This window comes from Rhinolophus hipposideros, assembly GCF_964194185.1.
Source record: "Rhinolophus hipposideros genome assembly, chromosome: 5".
Lineage (NCBI taxonomy): Eukaryota > Metazoa > Chordata > Mammalia > Chiroptera > Rhinolophidae > Rhinolophus > Rhinolophus hipposideros.
The window spans coordinates 87,387,622-87,403,586 of record NC_138051.1 but is presented as its reverse complement, the minus strand read 5'-3'; the positions used below and the strand labels follow the sequence as shown (position 1 = coordinate 87,403,586).

The following is a 15,965-nucleotide window of genomic DNA, read 5'->3' as shown; positions in this document are numbered from 1 at the left end:
CTTTTGTGAGGAGTAAAGGCATATAAGGCATACAAATCACTTTTGTCTCTAAGAAATAGTCTCAAATCATATATGTCAATGACAACTTATAGGTGGAGCAGTGCTATGACTATGTATGTCCCTTGGCCTCAGTGGACTCTTGAAAAATGTTTGAATGACAAGCACCGATGTCTGGTAGGAGCTTCAAGAACTGTTTGTAATCAGAGGAGCCCATTTTTATAAAACATGATTTATTTGAGAACAAAAAACTGATGCTATTAGCATTCACTCTTCAAAAGAAGGAGGAAAGTGTGACCAAAAGAATAGAACTTAATATATTTTTCAGTATTACATAGTAATCTTCAAAGTGTGATGGTGGCACAAAGTGAACAGAATTAGCTGTTCTGGGGGGAAAAACAGCTGTTCCAGGTTCTCTAAGTGCCCATGTAAAAATAATAGATGTTTAACTGTGTTTACACGCCAAGTTTTAGGGCCTAGAAAACAATAAACCAATACTTGAGGATGACAGAATTGACTTGGGAAATTAGTCAGCTGTCAACTTCAAGCAATAATCATTGGGAGTTAAAGTGTCAGGGAGGGACCTGGGGACTCGACGTATCCAAACTGTAAATTTTCCACTTGCCTGAGATGTGTCCTGTGGAGAAGGAGAGAGAAAGGCCCATCAGCCAACCCTCTATCCCAGGTAGTCCTTGTCCCCTGGGAGGTGTATTTTACTTAGGAGTGGTTCCCTTATATTTATGTAATAAAAGGCTGTGTAATAAAAGGCTGTGGTCCTGAAGAAAGCTCCTCATAGGATTCTATGGGCCAAACTGTCACTGTTTATCCACCTTCATAGGAAAAAAAGTCCCATCTTGATCACAGTGGGTTGATCAGCTATGTGACAAGTACAATTTCTTCCTTGCTTAGTTCCTCTCCTTTTTCTTTTTTTTTACAAAATATATTCTTTTTCCTTTTCTTAAAGTTCCTTTTTCTTAAAAGTTCCTTTTCTTAAAGTTAGGTATACCCCCCATACTTTTTTACATTTGTTGTACTTGCAAAAGTATTTTAAAATATGTGTATGTATATTTGTATGTGCATAGAAAACATTTACAAATATGAGTCGATTACAGAAAGTTGGACAATTATGAATGAAAACCAACTCTCAGTTTTCTTTGAGCTTCTTGGGAACCCCACAAAATAACTGTGCATGGTAGATTTGTTCTCATCCCTGGATCAACAGCCACCTATATATTATGTCAACCAATATATTGTATCTTTGTCCAAATTAGTGCAAGTGTAAAATTATAAACACATAGGGAAAAAAACATTTTTAAATTTTAGTACGCTACAATTTCCTCTATATTTTCAGCTCTAATTCCTACTGCATACTGAGGACAGATATCCTTTTATACCTGAGGCTGGAAACTGTATTTAGAGAGAAAGTAGTATAGTGTAATTGTCAAAAGCTTAAGCCCTGAGTTCTCATCCTACCTCTGACGCTTCATTAACTGTAGGATTTTGGGTAAATTACTTAACCTTTTAAGTCTTAGTCTCCTCATATGAGAAATGAGGATAATGATAGATCCTAATTTACGAGACTCTTGAGAGGATTAAGTAGGATAATATTTGTGAAAAGCTTATATGGTGTCTGACACACGGCAAGAATGTGATAATTATAAACTGCTATTCTCTGTGTACCTGTTACTGTTAGTAATATCCAAAGAGGTGAATCCCAATAGGTACAGCAAAAATAAAATCACCATTGACCTGCCAAGTTCTGTGCACTTTCACTTACCTCAGGATGTCTCAACCTCAGCATTATTGACATTGTGGGCCCAATAATTCCTTTGTTGTGGGGCTGCCATGAGCACCCAAACATATCTGCAGACATTGCCATATGAGGTCTGACACTTAAGTTTGCGACCTCGTCTTAGAAAAAGTGCTACATACCTCACTGCTGAATATCACTACGGTCACCTTCAAAGTCCTCCCCTTGGGAAGCTATGCACTGACGCCAGTGCCTAGTCCACCCTTCAAATCAATTTTGGAACTCTTTTTCTGGAATGGCCATCAGAGCTGTCATTGTATGATGCTTGATGTCCTGAATATCATCCAAATGTCTTCCTTTCAACATTTCCTTTATCTTTGGGTAAAGAAAGAAGTCACTGGGGCCCAGATTAGGTGAGTAGGGAGGGTGTTCCAATACAGGTATTTGTTTACTAGCTAAAAAACTCCCTCACAGACAGTGCCCTGTGAGCTGGTGCATTGTCGTGATGCAAGAGCCATGAATTGCTGGCAAAAAGTTCAGGTCTTCTAACTTTTTCACGCAGCCTTTGCAGCACTTCCAAGTAGTAAACTTGGTTAACTGTTTGTCCAGTTGGTACAAATTCATAATGAATAAAAAAGGTTAGCAACATCGTTGCAACAAGTTCGCTAACTTAATTGTCGGACCTCTGATATGTCCCCTGGGGTGGCAAAACCTCCCCCAAGTTGAAAGCCACGGACCTGTACCATCTTCTAAGTACCTTAGAAGGTTAACATTATTATTCTGATTTTATAGAGAACATTGAAGATACATTTCTACTAAACAGAACCTCACAATGTTCCTTGCCACGGACACCAGAAAAGCATGAAAATGCAATGTTTTTCATTCATTTATTCAACCTGTATTTTGGGGGGCACTACAATGAGGACACGGTCTTTCGCGGAGGTGAGGTGATTTGGGGGCTTCATGAGGCTTAGTTTCAAGAGGGGAGATAAATGACTAAGCAGGGGATTACGGTACTGTGTGAAAAGCTCTAACTTAGTGCACCGGGTTTCAGGAAAAAAGCTAAGGGGAAGGATTGTCTACGTGATGATCTGAAGGACAAGAAGGTACAAGCCCAGGAAGAGATCCAAGACGCTCTGCACACAGATCCACGCTGGTTGTACTGTGGGTCAAGAGGTGAAACCCAGCTCAGCGGAGAGAAGGAACTAAACTTTGACTGCACAGGACTTTCCCCCATCTGCTTTGCACTGAGGTAGTCTTCCCTGTTCCTAGTAAACAATAAACAAACCTAGGTTTCAAAATAATTAGTCATTTCATTTGTAAGTCTCTAACTGTTGGGAATAAAAAGATTTTGCTTTATGAAATGAATTTCAAAAATTAAGAGCAAAAGTTTTTTTTGTTTTGTTTTGTTTTGTTTTCTTTCTTTCTTTCTTTCCTATTTGTTTCAATGCTGCATTGAATACATTTCCCCTGCAGGAAACTGCAGATTATGAAGAATGGCTTAATGGCAGGTGCTCGATAAAAATAGAAATTTTCATTTAAAAGCTGAAAACACAGTTTGAAAAGCCTGAGTGGAAATCAACATGTTAAGAAACGCTTTTTGGAGACAGCGAGACTCTGACCCTGCCAGTCTGTTAAAAACGACAGGACCAGCAGAGGTTATTCCAGGCTACTTTACTTTAACTCTTTTCATAGGAAGCAAGACTCAAAGCACAAATCATGTAAAAGCTTTCTGCAAAGTGTTTCTCTCCTAGTGCTTCCTAAGAAGCGTTGTTTGTTTGTTTGTTTTAATTAATTCCAGGAGCCCGTATTCCAGGAGTGCTTAGTAAACTCAGACTATAAAAACCATAGTACAGAAAATCGGAACTGTCAATAAGCATGCCCGGTTGCATAATATAATGATACTAGGACAAAACTAATAAAACCTTAATGTTTTCAGCATTGGATAGATTGTGACAAGACAGCACATTGCATGAAGTGACACAAATGAGAAAGCTAACAGGAAGAGGGGTTCTCCTACAAAAGTATCCTAGGGTACATCCCACTTAGAGCTTCTGGAGTTAGGCAGTTCAGGTTTAAAATCCCACACACACAGGTGCAGGATCCATAAGGTAGGTTTACTACAAATGTCTTTATTACAATCTGGAAACACTAAAGCAATTTATAGATCTTGTACACATTTCCACATTCCTGAAGATAGGTTATAAATACTGTTCGTACAACAATCAGGAGAGTTCAACAGTTAGCTGGCCAAGATGTGGGGATTCGCAAAGGAATTTGGGGGAAAATATAAAAGTAGACACCCCCTAACTTGAAACTTTTTCCATCTCATTCACTGAAACTCAACCAAGCCACTTAAAGTTTCTCATTAGACAAATATTTTTTCTTTTTTTTTTAAACAAAGAGAGAAAGAAGGGAAGAGAGAAGGAGGGAAGGAAAGAAAGGAAACACTTTAACAGTTGACAATTTCCTGGCTCCAGTCCGTCTAGAATTGAAAACATTAAAATTGAACTTACAAAAAAAAAAAAAGCTATTCTCCTGGCAAGCATAAAGCTCTCTAACACATTTGAAGAGTTGTTCTCACAAGATTTCCAATGCAGTTGGTTCAAATAATAGGGATACCTTTAGAACAAGCAACTAGTGTTACAAACTCAGATGCATAACCTTTGAAGACACGTTCATTACTGCCACAGACTGCTCTCAATTTCTTAATCCACTGGGGAGCTTCCACTGACCATCCCTTGGGTCCATTAAAATCTGCATTATTTAGGACTGCAAAACTGGGCCTTCAGGGTGTTCAATAAACCCAGTGGTAAGCAGACACTAATAGAGAAGAAAAGCCTGAATGGCAACCGATCTGGGACTCTTTGACACTGCAGTAGGCAAGACAGAAAACAAAGTCCCCTTGCCTACTGCAGTGTCAAAGAGGTCCAGATCGGTTGCCATCACATTGTATAGCTTGGGAAGATCTTTATGTGGGGCTGCTGTGGGAAAAGCTACTGAAGGTGAAAATAATTGCCAACTGCCCAACACACGACCTCTATATGTATACTCATCATTTGGGATGAGATGCCATAGGTATCATGAGTTCCATAAATTCCATGGGGGGAAAAATCCATAGAAAGTGGAATCAGTAACCCCCAAACAGTAAATTTAAGGAAAATCTTGCTAGAACTTTTTTCTCTACAAAAGACAATATCCATGCAATCCCGTAAGAGCCCTTAACTCCACAAAGCCTGAAAGGTTTCTTCTTCCATCTTCTACCCTTGCAGCATTCAAATTTGCAGTGCTCATTCCAGCATTCACCTGGAATGGGGGAGGAGATAAGTCAATTTCCATCATCCCTTCTTCCTGCCCTTTCTTTTTTGGAAGGCAACCTTGCTGGGATAGAATAAGAGATTTGAGCACAATGTTTATACAATTTTGACAACTCAAAAGAAGGAATAAACAGATAATTATACTCATTATTCATTCCTAGGCTCCTGTACATTTCCAACTTGAGTTCAGATGCAGATAAATATTCAAATATCTACTGAGCATTAGCCACTGCTAGTATTGTGAAATATTTACAGAGCTATAAAGAATAAGATTTTATTATACCTAATTTACAAATGAGGAAATGACCTTGGAGAAATGTGTGACTTATTCAAGTTCAAATAGTAGCAAATCCTAGAGATAGAATTGCAACTCAGTTTTCCTGGTTTAAAAAAATCAGTGCCCTTCCCTCTCCTTTTCAGTTTAGACTTTACAATCTATCATTTCAAAAATTCTGCCAACACCCAAGATTCTCTGACTTTCTGTTCTTTCATTGCACCCATCTAACCAACCGCTCACCCAATCACAAGCCCCATCTCCCCAGTGCCTGCCTGAGTTTCAGATTCCCACTAGAGAAAGTCATCTAACAGTACAGACTAGGTCTACCTTAAACAAGAAATCATCTATCTAAAGTGAGACCTCACCCCATCTAGCAATCCTATTATACTTCTCTGGAAAAACCTCTCCCCATTCTCCTCAAAGATGGCTTCAATCTTCACTCTCCTTAGACCTCCAGACCTTTTCCCCTCACTCTCAGTAGAAAACCTGACTTGAATATGCAGTAAGTAGAAGACATGAGACAGGATCTCCCACATCTTTCTGTTGCGAAACATATGAGTCCACCTACATCCTTACTTACTTTCTTTTCCTTAAAGGTTGACCATATCATCTCTTCCTTGGAACCCTTGCCCTACAGGCCTCTCTAGAACATAAGTCCCTATCTTTTCCTACCCTTTGTGTGCATGCAACTTCTCACTGTCAAACTTTTCAACATTCTCCAGTATTTTTCCTTTAAAAAAATAAAAATCACCTTGACCAAAACCCCCCCACCCCCAGCTGTTGTCACATTTCTCTCCTGATTTTTAGCCAAATTCCTAAAATGAATAGTCCATCATAAATGTCTGTTCTCTCACCTCCCACCCATCTCTTGTCATCACACTCCACACTGGTTCCTGCCTGACTTTCCCACAAGCATCTCTTCCTGATGTCAACAGTCAGCCCCAGGTTGCTAAATCCAAAAGGCTCTGCCTGTCTCCCTCCTACTTCATCTCAGCCTCATTTCGACTTGTTGTGCATGTCCTTCTAGAAACATTCTCAGTTCTTGGTTACCATGACACCAGTGTCTGCTGGTTTTCTTCCAATTCCTCCTCCTATTTCCTATTCTTCAGGCTCTCCTTCTTTAATTCTAGCCACTCAGTGTGAATCCAGTAAGCTCAGGTCTAGGTCCTGGTATTCTTTGCCCTCTATAGGATATGGAATTCACGCCTTAAGCTTAAATTATCATCTCTATGCAAATGAATCCTGTATGTAAATCTCCATCCTATACTGTCCTTTTAATTCCTTATCTTGACTTACTTCAGTATTTTAAGATCACTTAACAATTTAGCATTTATAATTTCAGATACTTTTTAAGAACTTTACATGCATTGACTCATAATAAAGCAATGCATTTTATACTGTTATTACCCCCAAAGTAAGAATGAGTGCTCCAGGTGAAGGAGCTTCTCCAAGGCCAATCAGTAGATAAGTGACAGGCATGGGATTTGAACTTGGGCATGGCTGGAGAGCCTTGCTCCTAACCCACGTCCTGCCTCCCTGTAAGCTGCACGCAGCCAGAGATGAGTCTGCTTTTGCTCGCTATTGTTTCCTCAGAGATGAGAGAAGCATGTGGCAGAGATTCAAGAAGTGTTTGTGGAATAAATGAACGGAGCAAAGAACAACCTTCACATGATGACTTTGTTTGAAGAGGCCATCTGTAGACACGCTCCGACATCTTCAATGCGAGGTCTCTCAAGAAATCACCAAGATAATATTTCAGAACAGGCTTTAAGGGGTTTAAGCTACAATATCCTACCCGAAGAGATTGAGGGATAGATAGATAAATGAAGTGTCCCTGAACAAAAAGAAGCTTGATGACCTTAGAAAAAAGGGCATAGAACATGCAGCTAGAAAATAATTGCAACTACGACAGCACTAGACTTGTTTTACAAAATTAACATCAAATTATGTGTTCTTATTGACCGACAGCACTACTGAAATAGGGTCAGTCTGACCCACTGTTGCAACTTCATCTGATGAAAGGCAAGTCTGATCACACTAGATACCTAACACTTCAGTTCCATGATGCTTATGACCTAACTGCAGGTAAGTCTTTATGACCTACCATAGAAAAATATAGATATTTCTCCTGTGACACCCATGACTTACAAATATTTCCATAAGTTCAGTGTGACAGTTCAACTGTGCTTTAATTGCACACCACTTCACCATTCCACAGAGTTGGAATCAATACAAAATAGGCCAACATCTTTGAGAGATATAAAAACACTTATGAAAAAAAAAATAAACTGAATCCCCAAATATAAACATGGCCTATTTTCCCACCAAAATATTGTACCATCTATGTAATATGCATAATGAAACAGAAAATCGGATGTCTCCTTCACAAGGAAAATACAGATTTCAGTCAGCGATATTGATTAGCACATAGAATGAAATTACATAGTGTGTATTACCAGGTGAGTTATCTGGTTTTGAGTCTAAAAAATGAAAAATTCATTGCTTATGCCTATTTTGGTATCATAGGGACAGTTCTGAATGTAAATGGTGTAAAAATTCCTCACTGAATAAATAGGTTTTACAATGCACCTTCTCGTCTTCAGAATACCTGTCATGCTGAAGTGTCAGGCTATGTTCAGGCGGCTATTTCTGGATTTAGGGGATGAGCAGGGACAGGAAACAGAATAAAGATGATCATTTCTTATCCTTGACCCTCTCCTTCTCTCAAGGACTTTTCTCCACCCTGAAACATGATCAGATGTGGGTTAAGATAAAAATCAAGTGATTTCCAACACATGAAATAAAACCATAGATGACAAACCTCAGCATCATATCCAGTGTAGCTACAAAGAGCACATAGTGGATAATTGAAAAGAAAATAGTAAAAAATATAATAGATTTTAAAAGCTACCTTTAAAAAAAAATCTATGCTGGTGGCCTTTCTCATTTGAATAAATTCTGAGATATTTTCCCCAAACACAGAGGAATTTAAACATATAAGCAGATACTTTCAGAGGTTTATATACAGTCAGGGCACTGCTTTCATTTATGGACACTGCAGGTTTCCAACTTTACCAAAAAACAAGAAGATATTTTCTAAAGTGTATTTTGTTTCTAAAAAAAGAGCTCTTGCAAAAAGGAGAAAAAAAAGAAAATAAGAGACATAACTTCTGTTTCTTTGTTTTGAGTAGATTTTTGAGTTTTATAGAAATCTTACATGAATAAGAAATTTAAAATATAATCCCATCAGAGAACAAATCATCACAGCTTTAACATTTAAGCCAAACAAATTTTGTAAGGGAGATTTCAAAATGGTGGGAAGTTATAACAATTTAAAAACAGTTAACCTGCTTCTAGGAATGCAAAACATACAATCAAAGGTTATTTTCAATACAAAATAAATTAAAGTTGTTTGCTTTAATTTCTTGAAACTACTAAGACAAAGCACTAGCTTGTATTTTTATTTACTACATACTCCATATTCCTCTGTAATCTATCTCAAATCCAAAAAAATGAAACTGTCCAAAACCAAAGGTTCTGCAAAATCATGATTTAACAGTGTGCTCAGCTTGTTTTGAAGCTAAAATGATGCCTGAAATGATAAAAGCATTGTAACCCCCAGGAAAGCAAACTATAGTCTTACTCAGTCCATTCCACCCAGGCCAACATGCACATAGCTGCCACCAGAGGGAGGCAACCCAGTGAGAGAGAGAGGGAGAGAGAGGGAGAGAAAGGGAAAAAGAGGGAGAGAGAGGGAGTGAGGGGGAGAGACAGAGAGAGGGAGAGAGAGAGAGAGAGAGAGAGAGAGAGAGAGAGAGAGAGAGAGAGAGAGAGAGAGAGAGAGAGAGAGAGAGAGAGAGAGAGAGAGAGAGAGGAGGCACATGAGAAGATAGTTTTGACTGATTTTTCACCTTTGTCTCAGTTACTTGACAGTTGTCCAGAAAACAGTTCTACTCTTCACTTGCAAATAAAATTTAAAAAGTAAAGTATGAGACTGATGTAAAATTTGAGATGATAAGCAGATTTAAAATATTGAGATTGATAAGGGGAGGACCATATGTTTGAAATCAGATCACATTACTCATCCTTCCTTAGCTACACCCTCACAATCAACTGCAGAGCAAGGACCCCAGTCCTCAGGAATATCGTGGTGTGTCTAACAAGGTTCATCTTCTAAAATACTACGTGGAAATGGCAGGTCTGCTCTCGAAACACTCAAGTAACAGGGCAAGGAAGAAGACACATGACTGGGCAGCCACTTAATGTGAGGTGGATTACCAATGGGCCTCTGTCTCCTGTAACACCTTTTTACCAGTTTCCTGACAATTAAAATTTTATAATGATAAACCAGTCCCTGCGGATAAAATACTACCCTCTCTAGACAGGTCAATATTCTTAGCAGACATTCTAAGTCACACAAAGTGTATCAGACCATTTCCAAAAGCCAGTGTGGCTGAATGGCTACTCTGTGCCCGATACAGTGCAAGACCCTTGGGATGCAAGGTGAACAAGACAAAGTCTCTATAGTCAGGAAGGTGGTATGTTTAAAAACCAAGACAGAAAAAAACAATCAAATAAAAACTACACACCGGAAGTTAGAAAAAAATAAGATTGTGAGCCATGTCATGAAGGACCTATCAAAGGGTCCTGGAGAATATTGGGAGGCTGTGGATATGAGTTTGGACATGGTGGTCATGGATCTTGGAGAACGGATTCCCAAAGAATGAGGAATTATTATGGATGGGGGACCCTGGACAAGGGAGGGTACTGCATGGGAGGACAGAGGCTAACACAATAAGCTAAGTAATAGCAGACACAAAGGTAGAAGGGAAGAAGAGTCGGATTTCTTCCAAGAACTGAAAGACCAATGTGGCTGGAGACATTCTGTGAGGAATGGGGTGAGTGCAGGAGGACCAAGGTTTCTGATGGGCCTGATCAAGCAAAGCCTTGTGGTTTTGGCAAGCCATTCTTATTCTTAGGGCTATAGAAAGCCTACGATCAATGGACCAGAGCAAGGGGGGCGTGGTGAGAGGAGGTAAAGATCAAAAGGGGTGACCTGAAGCCATACAGCAAAAAGTTGAACGATTTTGGGGAGAGAAAATAATGATGACAGAGAACAGGACATTTTATCAAGAAAAGGAGCTTGGGGAGGAAAAGCAAGGTCCGAACTACTCCTGTCAGAATTTTCTCTTCAAGTGTTGTGTTTCAGAAGGCCTCCCAAATGCACCCCCCAACACACACATTTTTTTTCCAGCTGTCGCAAATTCTCTTTAGAAATAGATGATGTGTGAATAATAAACAAATGAAAGAAATATAGTTTTTACTAAACAAGAACTTTGATGACAAAGTGAGATACCCATGCTAGGTAAAGACAGCCATGTAATTAATTAGAAGGGTCTTGCCCCTTCTGTGAGCAGGAATGCCTGCCACCCTGCTTAGCATAATGTCTCTTCTATTGGGAAAAGCGCAGACCACCCGCTGTTCCCTAGCAAGTAAATTGGACCCTACCTATAAATTATTCTATGTGGTGAAGAAAAGCATTGGCTTTTTTTTTTCTTTTTTCTTTCTTTTATCTTTTTTTTTTTTTTTTTTCTGAAGCTATAAGCACAGGCTGGCAAACAACCATAGATAATTTGAAAAAGCAGCTTTCAGTGACCCTAGTGACAAAAACATTGCTAGTGCAGTCCAGGGATTGATGGGGATGCATCATTCATGAGTGGCTGTGCTGTGTCCCCTGAGCACAGGGATGGGGGCTGCTGTCCAGGCTGTGGCAGGTGAGGGTGGGCCCTCCTCGAGGGGTGCAGGAGCTCCTGCAGTCTCTGCTTCTGTCTGAAACCCGCTCACACGCTTCAAGACTAAAGTGAAATGGTCTTTTGGGGAAACTCATGGGTATGAAAACTGTGGGTATTGAGGGTCAAGACCTAATGAAGTGAATTCCCACGTGAAACAGCTGCCTCCCTTAGCTACCTTTGGGTGTCGCTGAGCCCTGACCCTGGTGTTTTCTCAGAATGTTCTGTCCCTGTGACTCTCTTGCTCACTCTTCAGGGAAGTTAGAGAATGGGAGAAAAAATCTCAAAACTTGTGGGAGTTCCTAAAGGAGCTGAAACCAACCACAGTACCACCCTCAGACCTGCAACCCACACCCTCCCATCAGGGCAAGGTGTGCACAGGGTCAAGGGGCGTGACTGTAGAAGCCTGGATGGCCCCTTCTCCGTTATATCTGAGTAGCCAGGTTCCAGTGTTTCCTGCCCTAAACCTTCTCCCAGGGCCTGTGTGGGCTTCTCCACTGGGTCTGTCCTCCTGTGCTTCTGGCACCTCTAAGCCCATTTATCTGGGGACGGGAGAGTGCAGATCAGGTGTGTGTGGTGCAAGGCCCGAAACTTCGGGTTCAGGAAGGAACCCCTGTGGGAAGAAAAGAGGCTGGGAACTAGTTTTCTCTGTACTGCCACTTTCCACGCAGATCTTGGTAGGGTTTGAGAATTCTAAAGTGAAGCCTGCCTGGCCTTCCAGGACATTCTGAAAAGCAGATCAGTTATAGGTTAACTGTGCACACTTCTAAAATAATTCCTTAATAAGATTTAAAACTTTTGAAAGATTAGAGCTATGGTGGGCCTTGTCAGGTCTGCTAATGGCAGTGACTGTTCACCTGATGAGTTACTGACTAAATAGAAACCACACCATGAAGTTTTATCTCCTAAGCTATCTTCAGGGTGAAAGAAATATAAAAAAATTAAGAAACTTATTAGTAACACAAGTATTGGTAGAATTCCTAATTTAAGAAACATAGCAAAAAAGTCATTCATTCATTCATTCATTCATTGTTGAGTGCCCACTACATGACAGGTAGTGGGATTTTATAGACTGAAATGTGCCCCCCAAAACTTATCTGTTGAAGTCCTAGTTCCTAGTACCTCAGAATGTGACCCTGTGTGAAGATGGGTTCTCTAGTGTCAAGTTAAAATGAGGTCATTAGGGTAGGCCCTAATCCAATGTAACTGGTGTCCTTCTAAAAATACAGAAATACACTCACTTCAGTAGTTCATTATAGAATGGAAAAGCAAGATGTGCCACAACTAAGTGTAAGACAAAGTGATTAAGAAGCAGCTCACTTACATCTAACTCTTGTAGACATCTAACACTCGTAGCGGGACTGCAAAGGAGACTTGTTTGTAAACTGAAGGAAAGACTTTCTTCTGCATGCCTACTTGGAACCTAAGTTCAGCTTCCAGAACTCCCAAAAGTATTTCTTATTCTTGGGCTTGAAAACCTTCTATCCCCAGGTAAGGTGGTCAAACCTCCAGTGTTTCCAAGAATCCATCTACCCCTTACTTTTCAAGCCAATGAATAAATGACTTCACACTTTCAATGACAATCCACTAACACAAAAATGAAAACTGCTAGGTGGTTATTAAGCAAAGTATTAGTAAGAACAAAAGTATTAATAAGAACAACTTCTCAGACTCTTTTTAAAATCACTGATGTGCCTCAATTCTTTACAGAGCCCTCCACTTCCATCACTCCCAAATCTAGGCATCTGTCTCAGAGGGAAGCTTCCATGGGGGAAGGGAGCAGACTCCCAGGTGAAAGCTTGCTCAACCCCATATTATAATGCGTTAAGCCCACTCTAACTAACATAGCCCCCTGATGTCTTGGGTTGGGGAGAACACTACCACCTGAAATACAATAGACTGTGCATTCTCAGTAAGGGCATAACATCCCCAGGGGGATAAAAATCAGAACTTGGGGAAAGGAGGAGAACACCTTAGATATTATGCGAGTTGACAGCCCTCCAAGTGGCCACAGTACATAAAGAGATACGCACTATTATTTATGGTATTAAAATGTCATAAGTGAAGGGGATCTTTGGGGAATAAAAAGCAACCTCTTTAGAAGGGGGCAATGAGGAAAAGAAGTTTGAGAGACACTGCCATAGCCTACCACACACAGTAGTGAGGATAATAGCTAACGTACTGAGTGCCATGTGACATTGTGAAACGCACAATGTCACATGCTTGAGATTTGCCAACTCATTTAATTCTCATGGCAGCCTTAAGAGATAGGTAGTATTATTATTATCATCATTATCATTATTATATTACCATTTTAGTGTTGTAGAAACTGAATCATAAAGTGTTTAAGGCATTTTCTCAAGATTACACAGCTTAGATATATAGTAGCCGGCATATATATGCAGCAGTAAGGTCCTTACCAATACTCCACCTGATCAATATATCAGAAAGTACTGTGCTCTAGCAGCTACTCAGGGTTTCTTCTAGCACCTTCACACATGTTCTTGACTGTCGAACATTATGCCTACCAAAAGCTCCAAACCATATTATGCCAGTTATGCTTTTATACTGTAATTATACCATAAGAACAAATATTTTGTCAAGTAATAAAATTAGAGTACAAAAAGGGAGTAATTCATATGGAAAACCTAGTTGAATGGTTTAGAAAAACATTGATGGCAAGTCAGTTAAATTTGCTGGCAAATTGGGTGGGGAATGGACAGGGTGGCATTTAATAATCTATTAGGATTCTACATGCAAATTACTCTCCAGTGTTGAAATGTTTTCATTCTAACATGAGAAAGTGAATGGGAATCAGAATTTGGTGGAGAAAACAATATCAATTCAATCATTGGTTCCCAATGCAGACAAAAACATGGGCAAATTCAAAAGCTTGGCAAATTCATGTCCACTTACAATTCTGTGTGTGTATAAGTTATTATCAAATACTTTTAGGATTTCTTAATTTAACTGAAATAACTTCCCAATTATGTGTGATTGATATTAGATAACTTGTACACAGTGCAAATTTTCAAATGTGTATCACGGTTGTATCAGCCTTAAAACCTGGAAACCCTGTGACTTATTATTGAGGCCAAAACCCAAGCTAAGGTGATGAGCATATCCAATTGTGAGAGCTACCATTACCGTAATAAATAATACTCCATATTTTTGAGTTATCAAAAAGCAAAATGTACCTGAGAGAAAAACCAAACACTGGACTCCGGAAACTCTTTCTTGACAAGAGAGAAAGAGACACAGAAAGAGATAGAGATAATATAAAGAGAAAGGGAAAGAAAGAGAGAAGGAGATAAGGGAAAAAAGGGAGGGGAGGGAAGGAGGAAGGAAGAGAAAGATGTGTAGGTGTAGGTTTAAATAGAATCCCATGGAAATGCCTGTGATGATATTAAAGGAAAAGATGAAAAAACATAGTTGAAGTCTTTTAGACTCCAGCGTTTCTGACTACCTGAATATTTATTTATCAGGTGCACTACAGTTTGGCCCCAAAGGGCTATGGATTCTTAGTGGTGTCTTCTTTGTTACCTGTGATGATTCTGAACCCTCCCTGTAAAAGAACCACGTCTTTGCTAACCAGCACTGGCAGCAGAGGAGGCTGGGAAGGCCATTGCAGGGTCTTGTCTTCACATTTTCTTTCCTAATCCCCACATTCCATCGTTCCATGCAAACACAGCAGGAAAGACTAATTTCTTCCCATTTTCTAAGCTCGCTTTGAAGACATTTCTCTAGCACTGCTCTGATCTGAAGCTATTTAGAGCAATTTAGTTTATCTGTACCCTCTTATTCCCTCTACCATTAGTCCAATTTCAAAAACAGTAAGAACAAAAAAAAAAATGTCTTCTCCGTTTTAAAAACAATCCTTTGTCTTATTTGTCTTGCTTCTAATGTTTTTGTTGGTTTTTTTTCTCCCTTTTTAGTGCAGTTTTTCAGCTATCTCTCAACTTCTTCACCCACAGCAATTTGTGCAAACAAATGCTTCCCACAGCCATCAATAATCCTTAAAATGTGACCTACTGTGAATAATAATGTTCAAAGACTTGGGCTTCTTTGTGAGAGATCAAAAAAAGTCAAAGATATTACTGAGTTCTTGAAAAATTTACAATTTAGTTAGGTAAATAAAATACCCACATTAGAGATCACCAGGCAACAGATAAACATGTGGAAAATACACAAAACAAGGTATAATTAAAGGAGGACCTAGGTAAAAGTTTGGAAACATCTCACTCCTGAAAGGTCCACTAATAGTGGCATATTACTTAACAAACATCATATCACGCCTCTTTATGGAAGGAGACGGATTCAATTATACCTAAGCTCCTTTCCAATTTTAAATAAGTGATAATTTTCCAATACACCCCAACCCCAGCCCCCCAAACAGCAAAAAACTCCACAAGAAATGTTTTTTTTAAACTAATAAGGTGAGGTGGGATTAATTTAGAAAGGATAGCATGTGAAGTTCTTGAGTTCATAGAAATATATTAAAGAAAGTAATACATTCAGGCTTCACCAAACGCAGTACGTTTTCGCACGTCAAAATGGTGCCATCAAGATAGAACGAAAAGCCATTCATTTTGTTATCCAGAAAGCCACACAATTTTAACCTGTGAAGTTTTCTCTTTGCTTAACCCAGGTCTCAGTTACAGACCAAGATCTGACACAAAAAAAACAAAACAAAACAAAAAAACAGAGAAGAAAAAGTAAAGACGTTCGGACCCCTTCATCTTCACTGAGAAGTTATTTATTTGTCCTTATCTTGTCCTCAGCAGACAGCGTCACTCATCAATGAACAGTTAAGACAGGGTCATTTTTTATATGTT

General features: G+C 39.4%; 1 protein-coding gene across 3 annotated transcripts in view; it reads right to left on the bottom strand.

Annotated features, from left to right (window-relative positions):
• FLRT2 (fibronectin leucine rich transmembrane protein 2) overlaps nt 1–15,965 on the bottom strand; it is a 103,571-nt gene that overhangs the window by 19,240 nt on the left and 68,366 nt on the right. Inside the window, exon 1 of one of the 3 annotated variants that reach the window (XM_081050514.1) lies at nt 7,950–7,979. The exons of the other annotated variants lie outside the window; for them this stretch is intronic. The gene's annotated coding sequence lies outside the window, so the exon portion shown is untranslated. Of the gene's footprint in view, nt 1–7,949; nt 7,980–15,965 lie in introns of those variants that run through there. 3 annotated transcript variants of the gene reach the window in all.